Source organism: Bos mutus, chromosome 24 (assembly GCF_027580195.1).
Source record: "Bos mutus isolate GX-2022 chromosome 24, NWIPB_WYAK_1.1, whole genome shotgun sequence".
NCBI classification, from domain to species: Eukaryota; Metazoa; Chordata; class Mammalia; order Artiodactyla; family Bovidae; genus Bos; species Bos mutus.
Window position 1 is genome coordinate 29,682,646 of NC_091640.1, and position 11,854 is coordinate 29,694,499.

Below are 11,854 nucleotides of genomic sequence, written 5' to 3' on the forward strand. Positions count from 1 at the left end.
GTCCATAGGGTCACAAAGAGTTGGACACAATTGAAGCGACTTAGCACTCAGGCACTCAACTATGTCAACATCCTCTTTGTAGGACCACTGTTGTCAAATCAGATAAATAGCACAAAAGCTAAAGTGAGAAAACCTTAAGTCTCTGTCTTATACCTCCTATCAGTTTTTTACCAGCATAACTGTAAAGGTTGATCTGTACCAAGGAGTATAGTTTTCAACTTTGACAGTTTCATACATTGCAGTGTTGCTAAAAAAATTTATAATGAAAAATGCTATTCTTATAACAATAACAATATCAAGATACCCAGAGCTGAGAAATATTAAATGTTTGACAAGAGAAAATGTAATGGGTGGAAGAATAGGTAGTCGGTCACATAGGATGCTTGTTCTCATTCAAAAAGATCATCAAAATTTCTCCTTAGCCACTCTGAGGAGAATAATCTTCATGCTTAGTAAGACAGATATTAATGAAAAGGAGAAAGGTATTAAATTACACTATATTTATATTTTTATTTCTTTTATTTTGAGCTACCTATTTCAGTGATATTTATCCATCTAAATAGAGCCTGCTATAGAAAATAATTTAATAGAAAGCAATATTCTGATTTAACCAGTGGGCTGAAACACAAGGCTTCCATTTTATCATGTTGACAATAGCCAATATAACCAAAAACCATCTTCCCTATCTGAATGAGAGCTTACCTGGGTAAAAAGAAAGTAATAACAGGGAAATAAGCCCCTTGAGTGTGAACTTAGAAACCCAACCTATGAAGTGATAACACTCAGCCTTATTTTGTCCCTGACTTTCATCAATTTCTCCTGCTCTTTCTCTTTCTTGCCTGCTATCCAACAATGCTTTGCAGATTGAAGCTGAACATTAAGGATTTCATTTGTCAGCCTCTATTGTTGCCAGTCCTTTTGATCCATTTTCTTCTCTTCTGAGTTCTCGGTGTATTATTTTCATCTTTTTATACTTTTGTATTTTATTGATGAGTTGCTTTAGAATTTCCACTAAATGTTGCTTTTTATTTTTATTTTATTCACTTGAGGTCTTTCTCCAGAAACTGGAGTTTTTACATTTAGGATATTTATGTAGTTTTTAAGGTTCTCAATTGCATACAGTCTACAAACAGGATCCCCTTTAAAGAAATCTGGTGAAATAATAAATATATTGTCTGTGGAAAGAGGCAGACAGGGATTTGAATTGTTTCTCCATCTTTTACTATTAATATGATGAGGACAACAGGTACTTAACCACCCCCAAACGTCAATTCCTTTATCTTTCAAAGATAGACAATATCTACTTTGTGGTTTTATTTTGAGGATTAAAATTCCAGGATATCTACTACCCAGCACAGAACAAATGGCAACTACTATTATTCTTATCATTATGTCTACTATTTCCTCAGTTGTGATGACAAGATTCTATGTGGATTTAAATGTGAGAGCTAAAACTTTAGAGCTTCTAGAGGAAAACAAGAATATTTTTAGGATCTGGAGAAGGAAAAGACACTGAAGAACTGACTTAAAGGAAGACACTGATGTCTTAGGCTTTTTTTTTTTTTTTTAATGAAAAACGTCCATTCATAAAAAGTTAAGAAACTGAAAAAGTAGAGCTCACACCTGTAGCATATTAGAAAATTTAAGCACCATTTCATGAAAAGACATACAGGCTAATAGCAAAACTGACAAAAGACTTCACAAAGCAGGATATTTAAATGATCGGTAAGCATATAACAAAGCTGTCAACCTCATTAGTCACTAGAGAAATGCAAATTAAAGATACACTGGTATGCCACTACCTAAGCAGCAGAAGGACTCAAATTGAAAGATTGACAGAAACAAATGTGAAGGATCCGGATGATGAACACTGCTGATAGGAGTCTAAATTAGTCCAATCACTTTGGGAAACTGGCAGTATCAATCAAAATGGAACACACATCTCCAGTGATCCAGCAATTACTCTCCTGCTGTTGCTGCTGCTAAGTCTCTTCAGTCGTGTCCGATTCCATGCGATCCCATAGACGGCAGCCCACCAGGCTCCTCCATCCCTGGGATTCTCCTACATGGACACTAAAAGACTTGCACAAGAACATTAAAGGTTGTGTTATTTACAGTAGCCCCAACTGGAAAACCCCACATGGTCATTAGTACTTCAGCTGGGTAAAATAAAGTGTGGGTTTGATCCCTGGGTCGGGAAGGTCCCCTAAAGTAGGAAATGGCAACCCAATTCAGTATTCTTGCTTGGAAAATGCCATGAACAGAGGAACCTGGAGGGCTACCATCCATGAGGTCGCAAAGAGTTGGACATAACTGAGTGACTGAGCATGCATATTTATACAATGGAATACTGTTTACAAATAAAATGAATAGACCACAGCTACACACTATAGCATGAGCCTGGACATAAGAATCATGAACACAATAGTAATCAAACGAAGCCAGACACCAAAGAACACCAACTGTATGACCCCTTCCATTAAAAGTTCAAAAAAAGGGAAAACTAAGCTATGGTATTTATTTGTATATTTATTTAAAATTTGGGGGCAAACTGCATGACTTACAGGATCTTGGTTCCCTGACCAGGGATCAAACTTGGGGCCAGGCAGCAAAAGCACTGAGTCCTAACCACAGGAGCACCAGGGAATTCCCTTAGCTATGATATTTAAAGTCAGGATGTCTTTGGGTAGGAGGGAATGATGACTTATCAGGACAATGAGGGGCCTTTTGGGAGACTCAGAATGTTCTACTGTTTGATTGGGTCATGATTACATAGTTGTGTTTATTTTATGACAGTTCTAGTGAATATTCAGGAGATGTGTACTTTTCTTTAATTTTGTTCTATTTCAATAAATAAATTTACCACGCATACATACAGGCAGTTCATTGCCTTATTTAAGAAAAACTGTTTCTTTAGGGGTTTTTTGTACAAGTGAGTTAACTCACCTAGATATCTTCCCAAAGATAAGTTGGGCTTTGAGAGGGATAAGAACAAAAACAGTTCTGGAACTGAAAATTGAAATAATCTCAATTACTTTGTTTTAGAAAGTCAACACTTCATTTGTGGATTTGACTAAATCTCTTAAGTCTGTGAAGAAAGGAACAGACACCCAGATGGCAAAGCCATGAGCAAAATAAGAACTTTTATTAACTAATCACCTTTATAAGCAGCATCTCATTTCTCTACAAACATCAGTAAACAGTTGGATACATTTTGTGAACATTGGATCAGCAGCATTGAGTCTTTGAACGACGTTTTTAACTGACTTGTATTTTATAAAGTCTGATTCATTAAGAGATGTATAAGGAACATATAAGAAAAACCATTTCACTCTACTGACTGTGCTGCAGTCTGATGTTGAAAATGTGTGTTTGTGTTAGTTGCTTAATTGTGTCTGATTCTTTGCAACCCCACGAACTGTAGCCCGCCAGGCTTCTCTGCCCATGGAATTCTCCAGGCAAGAATACTGGAGTGGGTAGCTATTCCCTTCTCCAGAGGATCTTCCTGACCCAGGGATCAAATCCTGGTCTCCTGCACCTCAGACACATTCTTTACCGTTTGAGCTACAGGGAAGTCCTGCTGTTGGAAATATTTTTCATTAATTTGTTCAGAGTCTTCATAAGACATTTCTCGATGGAAATTTATTTTAAAGTTTAGTGCCAGCAAATGATTTGTTTCCCCTAGAGAGCTAATGCATTTTTTTCCCTCCCCAACAATGAAAATCAGGTGAATGACAAAATTTCCCTTTCCTTTGCTCTTCAGGATTAATTAGAGCCAGGGGGACTTACCTCCTTTTCATTCTACTTTCTCTGGACTGTTTACTACTTTCTATTCTGATTTGTATTTTTCTGTTCTGATTTTAGTTTTATTTTATTGTTTATATGTGTTTAAGTTGCCTTGCAGATGGAAACAAAAGAGAACAAAAGTACATTTTTCAGACGAATATATAAACAGTCTTATTATACACATTTGGTACAAAAGAGGGGGAAACTGTGCTGTTTTTAATAGAAAATTCTCTGTAAAAATACTCATATACAAGACAATAATACAGTAAGTATCAAATAAGTGAAACAGACTATAAAAGCTATAAGTTCAGAAAATGAGGTCCTCACAAGCACACTGCATGTGGTGAAGAACAGGTTTGATCTCAGATCTCAAGAGTTTCTATGAAACGGATAAAGGAAGATTTAATGTGACTCTTTTACCAGATACTTACACTTTAAATTTTGTCACTAAGTATTAAGTGAAAGATATGACATATTTTTCCATGTTAGCAAAATGCATGTTAAACAATAAACATTTAGGAAACAGCTTAGCATATACAGTAAAATTTAAATAAATGTTAGCTACTATTAAAACTATGAAAATTATAACTATTATTATTTTCAGTAATCCAGTGGGAGAAATATTTTTTTGTTAGGATAACCATCTGAATGCGACTAAAATCACCCTCCATGAACCATTTCACCAATGGGTAAACACAGGCTGAAAATGTGTTTTGTCTCTGTCTTTCCAAACTGCAGTAAATCAGAGTAGGTAGTTGGAATGTTGATCAATATAATGGAGATAAAGGAGGAAAAAAAAAAAACAATAAAACTAACTTGAATCAAATCTGTGCCACTTATAATCTAGTGATCTCGAATAAGGAAATTATCTAAAATGAAACCATTAATTTCTATCTATAGGGTTTGTAGGGTAATTACATACGATCACATGGATGAAAGATTTTTTGAATATATTTAAGGTGCCAGTGAGAGGATGGGAATGTATCATAGATGCCAAACAGTGTTTTATAAATGCCAAGACCAGAGAAATATAACTGCTGCGCATGTGGAGAGGCTAATAAAACAGTCCCAGGTGAGGCAGAACCTTTTCTGCTGAGTTTAATGATCCAAAACTTGAGGGCAATGCTCATGCTGCTTGAACTTTGATAATTTCTTACTCGATTTTCAGTCTTTTTTGATTCATCAATGGCCTTTGTTAACCACCCCCCATTTTGCCTCTCAGATAATGGACTTTACCTGCCAAATGCTTATGGAAAGCTAATATAAGCCCTTTGGGTTTTATTTTTTATTCATCCAGCAAATATTTACTGAGTTCCCAGAATATGTCCCACAGTTTTCTAGATTCTAGGTATATAGCCAAAAACAAAACATCCTTTTCTTATAGAGGTTACATACCAAGGAGCTGAATTTAATAATGAAAATATTTCATTCACAGAACACCAGGGCTGATTGCAATAATGAAGCAATTTAAGAGATGTGACTAAATAGCACAACAATATCTAAACACAGTTAGATTAGAAACAAGTGGATTCATTATAGTTGGATGTGGAGAAATGATTAAAGCCTATTTTAGTAGATGTGAAAATAAAATGCCATCATAATAAAGCTGGGCCAATTGTATATTCCAAAGGTGACTACCTCAATTTATATTTCATCCCTTATGTACTCTTTTATACCGGACTTCCCTGGTGGCTCAGACGGTAAAGCATCTGCCTGCAATGCAGGAGACACGGGTTCAATCCCTGGGTTGGGAAGATCCCCTGGGGAAGGAAATGGAAACCCACTCCAGTATTCTTGCCTGGAAAATTCCATAGACTGAGAAGACTGGTAGGCTACAGTCCATGGGGTCACAAAGAGTCGGATACGACTGAGCGATTTCACTTCAATTTATGTACTCTTTTAGTGACATTGGTCCTTAAATCTGGATGGACCTGTATAACTATCTTAATCAACAGAATGGGATGGAAAGCTTGCTGTGCAATTTACAAAAATACCGGAGGGCAAGGATGGGTCACAAAGCAACCTCTGTTCCTAGTGGAGAGTCTTTCCAAGGCCCATTCTCCCCACATACAAACAGATGAGTCAGAGAGTCACTCCAGTTCAGAATTTGTTGTTAAACTTGATTTGCCCATGCAAATAGATTCTTCCAAGAAAAGGAGGGCCAAAATTAGTTTGCATTCACATAGGATAAACAGCAGCACACATTCATGGTCATTCCTCATGGATCTCTGTCTCTCTTGCTATTTGTCAAAATATGACTTAAAAAGCCTGCATCATCTGACACTTTCCAAGCAATATCACATTTGTCTACTATATTAATGACATCATGCATAATAAGTTCATTGAGAAAGAGGTGATAAGTACTCTGGATTCATTAAAGAGATGCATATGTTTCATAATTTGGGAGGAAAATAACTACAAAGATCAAGGTGCTTCTTGATCAACAGACTTGTAGGAAGGGGGCCCTCTCCATGGCCCGCAAGAGAGGGCTCTTGTCTAACATTCAGAAAAGAATTGTCTAAAGAGACACTTGCTGACAAAGCAAGAGACTTTATTGGAAAAGGGCACCCGGGCAGAGAGCAGCAGGGTAAGGGAACCCAGGAGAACTGCTCTGCCACATGGCTCGCAGTCTCCGGTTTTATGTTGATTGGGTTAGTTTCCCAGTTGTCTTTGACAAATCATTCAGAGTCCTTCTTGGTGGTGTACAACATTGCTCAGCCAAGATGGATGTCAGCGAGGATTCTGGGAGGTGGTTGGACATGTGATGTCTCCTTTTGACCTTTCCCAAACTCTTCTGGTTGGTGGTGGCTTATTAGTTCCATGTTCCTTACCAGGACCTCCTGTTGTAAAACAACTCATGCAAATGGTTACTATGGTGCTTAGCCAGAGTGGGCAGTTTCAGTCAGTGTGCTTCCCCTAACAGACTTGTTGGGGATCTAGTTGGCTAAAGCACTCCAGGACACGTCCTAGAAAAACAAGTTATTGTACTTTGCACCTCTTATCATTAGGAAAGAAGCACAATGCTGTGAGGCTTCTTTGCTTTAGAAAAAAGGTATTCCATCTTTGTAAATGCTGGTTGAGCACTGTTATGGGTGACATTGAAGTTTGTTGTGTATGAGTGGAGCTAGAAAAAGAAAGGGTGTGGTAACAAGTCCAGGCCGTAATACACTCAACTCTACCAGCTGGGCCAATTAACCCAGTAGATCTCAGGGTACTTGAGATGTCTATGGTAGAGAAAGGTGTCGTATACAGCCTCAGGCAAACTCAAATAGAATTATAGCACAGACCCTAAGGAATCACATCAGGGAAAGTGCACACCATTAAAGAGTTCCTAGAGGAAGAACTTCCAGAATAATGATTTCAGAAAATCTGCCCATCCATAAAGCAGCAAGGCCACTAGCAAAATTTTTTCAAAATTGACTTTTTCAGAGCTTGGAAATTAACCAGAAACTTGCAAAACTCAAGGAGGAATTATTCATGAAAAATGACTGAATCTTGATAACAACAGTCAGCTACGTGATGTTTTAACTTGTCTAATCGCCATTCCAATATTCCCAACACCACAGTAGCCTAGAAAATCACCAGCTTCAGAAACAAAATAGTGTGAAAACCAGCAGCTTAGCGGCCATTAGAGAGGGCGATACAAAAAACACTCTATTTTCAGAAAAGTGTCACTACTTGATTTGTCTGGAAGATTCCTAGAAAAGCCCTATTCTCAGAGCTTGTCTTTATTTGACTTGACTCGGAGCTCCTGAATAGCCTTATCCCTGAGGCTTTTGTCAAAAACAATCAGTGACAATTGTTTAACATCATAGCTGCCTGAGGCAATAATACCAGTCAGGACTAACAATAGACTGCCTATATAATTTAAAAGGAAAAGTTGATGAAAGAGATGCATTTCGAGGGCTTTGAAAACCTCCAGCATATTTCTGAGGAATTAAAATACTATACATAAGTTCAAGGCTCTGTACCTGGGCAGGAAGAATGTATGAAGGCCATATTTTTTCACTTCTGGCTGACTTTGAGGCTCTTCACAAGCAGGTAGTAAAGGCTAAGGCCTGATTGTAAACTGCCTGCATATCATGGAAGTCATACCACCAGATTCAAAGCTCAGTTCAGTTCAGTTCATCCACTCAGTCATGTCCGACTCTTTGTGACCCCATGGACTGCAGCACACCAGGCTTCCCTGTCCATCACCAACTACCAAAGCTTACTCAAACTCATGTCCATTGAGTCTGTGATGTCATCCAACCATCTCATCCTCTGTCGTCCCCTTCTCCTCCTGCCTTCAATCTTTCCCAGCATCGGGGTCAGTTCTTCGCATCAGGTGGCCAAAGTACTGGAGTTTCAGCTTCAGCATCAGTCCTTCCAATGAACATCCAGGACGGGTCTCCCTTAGGATGGACTGGTTGGATCTCCTTGCAGTCCAAGGGACACAAGAGTTGTCTCCAACACCACAGTTCAAAAGCATCAATTCTTCAGCACTCGGCTTTCTTTATAGTCCAACTGTCACATCCATACATGACTCCTGGAAAAACCATAGCTTTGACTAGATGGACCTTTGCTGGCAAAGTAATGTCTCTGCTTTTTAATATGCTGTCTAGGTTGGTCTTAATGTTTCTTCCAAGGAGCAAGGGTCTTTTTAATTTCATGGCTGCAGTCACCATCTGAAGTAATTTTGAAGCCCCAAAAAAGTCTGTCACTGTTTCCATTGCTGCCCATCTATTATTTGCCATGAACTGATGGGACCAGATGCCATGATCTTAGTTTTTTGAATGTTGGGTTTTAAGCCAACTTTTTCACTCTCCTCTTTCACTTTCATCAAGAAGCTCCTTAGTTCCTCTTCACTTTCTGCCATAGGGGTGGCGTCATCTGCGTATCTGAGGTTATTGATATTTCTCCCGGCAATCTTGATTCCAGCTTGTTCTTCATCCAGTCCAGCATTTCTCGTGATGTATTCTACATGTAAGTTAAATAAACAGGGTGACAATATATAGACTTGACGTACTCCTTTCCTGACTTGGAACCAATCTGTTATTCCATGTCTAGTTCTAACTGTTGCTTCTTGACTTGCATACAGATTTCTCAGGCTTCAGATCAGGTGGTCTGGTATTCTGACAACCTTTGACTGTGTGCACCAAATTAAAAAACCTTCATCCAAGGCTGGGAGATGTACTGGTATAGTCATTTAAGAAAATTTCTATCCAATCATTAGCTGACCACTAAGTTTATTATGCTATCTAAGGTGAGACTTCAATGGCCACACATAATAAAGAAGGCACATTTTGTCAGTTTATCCAAGGGAAGTAAATAAGCAAGCAGCAGTAACAAACCCTGGAGAGATAAGTAATCTGATTTCCAGAACTGTCACATTATATACTTTAAAATGTAGTTTTCAACAAAAAGTATGAGTCATGTAAATAAATAAGAAATTTGCCCCACATACAAGGAAAAAAAACAATACTGTCATGCAGGAAACATAGATTTTGGCCTTACTAGACAAAAACTTTAAACAGCTATTATATTCTTAAAAAAATAAGTAAAACCATGACTGAAAATTAAGGGAAAGTAGAAGAATATTGTTGGATAAAATATAGAATATCAATGAAGATATAATAATTATTTAAAAAAAAAACCAGAAATTTTGTAGTTGAAAAATAACATAACAAATTATTTCACCAGAGGGGCTAAATAGCAGATTTGAACTGGCAGAAGTGAATCAGTGAACTTAAAAGATAGGCCAACTGAGATGATCCAATCTGAGGAAGAGAAAGCAAAAGAATAAAGAAAAAAGAAGAGAGCCTCAGAAATGTGTGAGATATCACCAAGTACATCCATGTATAAATAATGTGAAGACTACAATAATCTGCATGTTTGTGTCCTCTCAAAATACTGTTGAAATCCTAATACCAAATGTGATGTTATTATGAAGTGGGACCTTTGGAAAGTGCTTATGTCATATAAACAGAGCACTCATAAATGGAATTATTATTATACAAAGAGACCCCCACAGAAATCCCTTGCCTCTTAAACCCTAAGGACACAGTGGGAAAAGTGCCATCTAGGGTATGGAGCTAACAGAAACAGAAGATATTAAGAAAAGGTGGCAAGAATACACAGAAGAACTATACAAAAAAGATCTTCATGACCCAGATAATCATGATGGTGTGATCACTCACCTAGAGCCAGACATCGTGGAATGTGAAGTCAAGTCGGCCTTAGGAAGCATCACTACGAACAAAGCTAGTGGAGGTGATGGAATTCCAGTGGAGCTCTTTCAAATCCTGAAAGATGATGCTGTGAAAGTGCCTCAGTCAATATGCCAGCAAATTTGGAAAACTCAGCAGTGGCCACAGGGCTGGAAAAGGTCAGTTTTCATTCCAATCCCAAAGAAAGGCAATGCCAAAGAATGTTCAAACTACCGCACAATTGCACTCATCTCACACGCTAGTAAAGTAATGCTCAAAATTCTCCAAGCCAGGCTTCAGCAATATGTGAACCGTGAACTTCCAGATGTTCAAGCTGGTTTTAGAAAAGGCAGAGGAACCAGAGATCAAATTGCCAACATCTGCTGGATCATCAAAAAAGCAAGAGAGTTCCAGAAAAAAACATCTATTTCTGCTTTATTGACTATGCCAAAACCTTTGACTGCATGGATCACAATAAACTGTGGAAAATTCTGAAAGAGATGGGAATACAAGACCACCTGACCTGCCTCTTTAGAAACCTGTATGCAGGTCAGAAAACAACAGTTAGAACCGGACATGGAACAACAGACTGGTTCCAAATAGGAAAAGGAGTACATCAAGGCTTTATACCGTCACCCTGCTTATTTAACTAATATGCAGAGCACATCATGAGAAACACTGGGCTGGAAGAAGCATAAGCTGGTATCAAGATTGCCGGGAGAGATATCAGTAACCTCAGATATGCAGATGACACCACCCTTATGGCAGAAAGTGAAGAGGAATTAAAAAGCCTCTTGATAAAAATGAAAGTGGAGAGTGAAAAAGTTGGCTTAAAGCTCAACATTCAGAAAACTAAGATCATGGCATCTGGTCCCATCACTTCATGGGAAATAGATGGGGAAACAGTGGAAATAGTGACAGACTTTATTTCTGGGGGCTCCAAAATCACTGCAGATGATGACTGCAGCCATGAAATTAAGAGACACTTACTCCTTGGAAGGAAAGTTATGACCAACATAGATAGCATATTCAAAAGCAGAGACATTACTTTGCCAACAAAGGTCTGTTTAGTCAAAGCTATGGTTTTTCCAGTAGTTATGTATGGATGTGAGAGTTGAACTATAAAGAAAGCTGAGCACTGAAGAATTGATGCTTTTGAACTGTGGTGTTGGAGAAGACTCTTGAGAGTCCCTTGGACTGCAAGGAGATCCAACCAGTCCATCCTAAAAGAGACCAGTCCTGGGTATTCATTGGAAAGACTGATGTTGAAGCTGAAACTCCAGTACTTTGGCCACCTCATTCGAAGAGTTGACTCATTTGAAAAGACCCTGATGCTGGGAGGGATTGGGGGCAGGAGGAGAAGGGGATGACAGAGGATGAGATGGCTGGATGGCATCACCAACTCGATGTACGAGTTTGGGTGAACTCTGGGAGTTGGTGATGGACAGGGAGGCCTGGCGTGCTGCGATTCATGGGGTCACAAAGAGTCAGACACGACTGAGTGACTGAAATGAACTGAACTGATGAACAAGGAAGAGTGCCTTCATCCACCTATACTGGTACCATGATCCTGAACTTCCCAACCTCTAGAACTGTGAAAAATAAATTTCTCTTATTTATAAGCTACCCAGTCTAGGTATTTTGTTATAGAAGCCCAACAGACTAAGACAAAGACCCAGAAAGAGAGTAGAGAAAGGAAGAAGCAAAAAGAATATTTGAAGAAATAATGACCAAAATCTTCTCAAATTTGATGAAAAATATTAATCTAAACATGAAGTTCAACAAAATCCAAGTAAAATAACCTCAAAGAGATTCACATTTGGAAATACTGTCACACCATGAAAAGACCAAGAGAGATGTTGAAAGCAGCAAAAGAAAAG